Source organism: Myotis davidii, unplaced genomic scaffold (assembly GCF_000327345.1).
Source record: "Myotis davidii unplaced genomic scaffold, ASM32734v1 scaffold73, whole genome shotgun sequence".
NCBI lineage: Eukaryota > Metazoa > Chordata > Mammalia > Chiroptera > Vespertilionidae > Myotis > Myotis davidii.
The window spans coordinates 8,330,118-8,334,741 of record NW_006286675.1 but is presented as its reverse complement, the minus strand read 5'-3'; positions in this window follow the sequence as shown (position 1 = coordinate 8,334,741).

Sequence of the window (4,624 nt, the reverse complement as noted above, 5' to 3'; positions counted from 1 at the left end):
AGGGGTCACGCCCCACAGGTTGAGAACCGCTGATCTAGAGCCTTTCATCAAGCTTCTTATTATAGATGGCATAGTTGTAGCTATGACATTCCAAAATTCCTATGACTGGCTACATAACAATTACAGTTACCTCATATACATGGAGGGAGAGGTATAAAATCCACATTAAGGACTACAGGCCAGAAAGTCCTGAGAATAAATCCAGCTTTGATGACAACTGCAAAAAGGGGCCCCTGGCAAATAATTTAGTTTGTTTTTGTGTTATTAATTTTAAAAATATTTTTATTTTTTTATTTGGGAAACAGAGAGATCGATCAATTTGTTGTTCCACTTATTTATGCATTCATTGGTTGCTTTTTATATGTGCCCAGACTAGAGATTAAACCCAAAACTTTGGCATATCTGGATGATGCTCTAACCAACTGAACTACCCAGTTGTTACAGAAGACTGGAGAAGAACCAAGCAAAGCTTAGAAAGATGGAGTTACACTTTATTATTATTATTATTATTATTACGCATGGGCCGAGAGAAAACTGTATTTCAAATTCTGGGCCCCAACATGGAGGAATTTTCCCTATTTATATCTTTTTACCTTCCTTGTCTCCCAAATAAGGGTTTTTTCCAGTCCCCTTTGCAAGTTCTTAAGTGCCCTATGTGCTGGGGCTTTGAGACCTTGACCAAAGGCTTGGCCTGACGCCAGCACTGATAACTTCATCTGGGGAAGTTTTATGGCCTCTCTGAAATGGGAGTAGTCTTATTTTCCTTATTATTTAAGCAAGCAAGCATTTACAGAAGCCAAAACAGCAGGGTTTAAATTTCAAACAGCAGTTTTTATATAAGATGGATGCTTCATAGTCAGGGCTATTAATTTTTATCTTACCTTCTGCATTAAGGGCATAAGAATGCTACTAGCTTCTCATTACCATTGAAGCACTTGAATGATAATCAATTGAATACCAAGTGTCTCTTATGTGCACAGTCACACTCAGCACCCTGGGGGACCCAAGAACACTACAATGCTCCTGCCCTCAAGTTCCTTTGGGTCTTAAGGAAATGCGGAGGCTGTGTACAGCCCTCCTAATGGTGCATGGTATATAGTAAGCTCTCAACAAATGTTCATACGCTTTGCCATTCCCCCTCTGAATCTGGTTTCTGCCCAGGGCTGGAATCCACAATTCCAGGACTAATAGAACATTTCTGAAATGGATTCCTTCCAGCCTTCACTAGCCTGTCAATGAGAACAAGGACCAGATCTTGTTTGTGCTCTATTCCTAGTGTCCAGAACTATGCCTGGCAAATGAAATGTCCTCAATAACCCTTCCAAGGAAACATTCTATTTTGGGGTTACCCTCATTGTTTGAGAAGTGAGCCAATTCCACCTCCTATCACTTGCATTCACTGGTTCGTCTCTTGCCTAATCTCAGCAGTTTTCAATACATATAAGCTTCCTTTTTGCCTCCTTCTCTTGCCCTTCTGTCATCATTGCCCTCATGAACATCATAAGAGACTAGTTAAAGTCCTTGCTGAAATCCAGACACTACTAGCTGTACCTTCAGTGTTCTTCTAAGCATTAGCCAAATAATTAAAAACTCACCATGTGGCTGAGGAAATCCATCATAAAACATGAAACAAAGATGATTCGAAGCCTTTAAATGTGGTGAGGGATTGTAGTCAGGAGTAAATTCAGGAGTTCAGAAAAGGTACCTATCCTTACGTATGAAAGAGATTTTTTTGCAGTTCTTGGGCTGAACAATTTATTCATTCATCTTAAGACCTAGATGAAGCACAGTCCTTCCTTCCCCTCAGAGTTCAGCCTCTAAAGGAGGAGACAGATAAATAGTGAGTGAAATAATAAAACAAGACAGAAGGTGGTGCTATGAAGAAAAAAAGCAGGACGCCTTGAGGGAGAGCAATGAGGTGGGGTGGGTAGGGGACAAAGGTCAGCTTTAGAGAGAGTTGGGGTCTGGAAGCCTCTCTGAGGAGCCATCGAGAAGCTGCCAGTCAGGAAGAACATTCCAGGCTGAAGGAACACCAAGGTCTGCAATCCTTGGAGGAAGATTTGGCAATGAGGAGCAGAAGGGGTGGGGAAGAGAGTAAGAAAAAGCAGGGGTGGAAAGGAGTTTGCACGTGGGTTGGATAGATATTAGAAGCAATGGAGTATAAGGAAAAAACAAACATAAATTCCAATGCAAGATTTGCTTTTATGAAAAATACTCAATAATAGTGTTCAAGCAAACTTCTAGCTCAAAATCTTGTTATTCCAAATACTTGAGCATCACTCTAAACATATATATGCAAATACGTTCTCAAATATGTGAAGTGTATATGTTCTCAAAAGGATTTGAAGCAACTTCTAGAAATATACAGGAAATAAATGGGTGAAGTGATTGTGGGGAGGTCAGAAGTGAAAGCAAACAGGAGGAGGAAAATAAAGTCAACTATTCGTATTGGCTTATCAAAGTGCATATTATGCACGTTAATACAGTTTTAAACAATAACTGTATCTGGGCTGCATATTTGATTCTGAACTTCCAGGAAGGAAACAATAGGAAAACATAAACAATTATGAAATTTCGTGTCCCTGTGATCAAAACAAAGTAGTTTTTAAGAGAAATGTAGCTTCCTGGTGTAAGATCTGGAGAAATGTTCCTTTATTAAGTCACTCTATGACATACTGGTAAAAGTCCTCAGCAATATCCCTACAATAATTACAGCAGCAAGCTTCCTGGGGCCATCTCTTAAACTAACTTTAATGCATAAATCCAAAGTGAAACTCAATAAAAGCAATTCTACAAGGGTCCAGAGGCAAGCCAGCTACAGAGTTTATTCTAGCAGCTGTAAATCAGAAATAACACTTAGAATGTCTAGAGAAATGGATGCATTATGTATCCTTCAAGTAATCCTCCATGAATAGTGCTTCTTTCCTTTGAGCTTTTGAAATTAATAAATTAGTTTTTAAAAATTACTTTCCAGATAACTTTATAGTTTATGTGCTGTATAAGTCTTTTGTCAGTAAATCAGTTAAATGTTGGAAGACATCTACCACATACAATATCTGAATGTAAGAAGAGCTGATCTCAAGCCATGCTTTCTGACAATAATCATACAGAAAAATTCAGACCCTGTTGAGTCGTAATAACACCATATTCTCAGCAGAGAGACAAATAATCATCTTTCCCTTGTTTTAAAAAAAATTGTTGCCCAGCCAGCGTGACTCAGGGGTTGAGCATCGACCTATGAACCACGAGGTCAGGGTTTGATTCCCGGTCAGGGCACATGCCCAGGTTGTGGGCTCAATCCCCAGTGTGGAGCGTGCAGGAGGCAACTGATCCATGATTCTTTCTCATCATTAATGTTTCTCTCTTTCTCCCTCTCCCTTCCTCTTTGAAATCAATAAAAAAATATATATATTTTTTAAATTGTCATGCACTATGTTCACATAAGAGTGATTTTAGTCCATTAAAAAGCACATTTTGTGCCCTGGCCTGGAAGCTCAGTTTGTTGGAGTGTCGTCCTGATATGCCAAGGTTGCACCCCAGTCACTGCACATAGAAGAATCAACCAATGAATGCATAAGTGGAACAACAAATAGATGTCTCTCTCTCTGTCTCTGTCTCTTTCTCTCTTTCTCCCCATTCCTCTCTCTTTCAAATAAATCTATCAATATTTTCAAAAAGTAGCATGTATATTATTATAGCAAATGCTAATTTAATATTTTGAGAACTATATTTCAATGTAACTGACTTCCATTGTATGTTAGCTTTGTATGTAAAAACATTCTAAACAAGTACTTTATAAACTTCACCTGACTGCCAAAAGGATCCATGGTACAAAAAAGGAATACCTGTGGTTTTGACATATAGCTCCACACCCCATGTATTTTTCCTTACTCACCCTCCTCAATGAGGACTACAGTGGTGACAAGCATTCAGACTCATTGACATGCCATCCTCTAAGTAAGCATGATACTAGTAGATGATTAATAATTTGGGCACTGGAATCAGGTTGCCCAGCTCCACCACTTATTAGCTGTGTGACCCAGGCAAGTTACTTAACCTCTCTGTGTTTTATATCTATAAAATGAGAAGTACAATTGTTCCTTCCCCATAGGGTAATTGTGAAGCATAGATGAGTTAGTCCATTAAATCTTTTAGAGTTTGGCACCTATTAAGCTCTCAGAAGATGTTAGCTGCTTTTTCAAGTGCCTGTCACAGCTATTTTGTTTTTCTTCATAGTATTTACAGGAAGGGGAGAGGAGCAGAGAAAAGAGTAGGCTGGCTATTTCTTTTTTTAATAGAAGTGATCCTGCTTTTAGGGGAGAAGGCACCAGTCTTTCTTTTCTTTATTTTATTTTATATTTTTTTCTATCACCATTTATTCCTCCTCTACCCTCTTCCACCTCCACTCACCTCCTTACCCCCCTAGATTGGCTATTTCTCAATTCATATCCTACACATATTCCTTTTATGCTGCACACAATGTATATCCTTTATTAAAGCACATGGAATAGAATCATCCAAAAGGGGGTGGTAAGACGTCCACCGCACCCACTTCCCCCAAGACTAACCATTCATGCCCCACCTCAAGAGTTGGGACCACCAGTTCAGGTATTAAAAGTAGTGG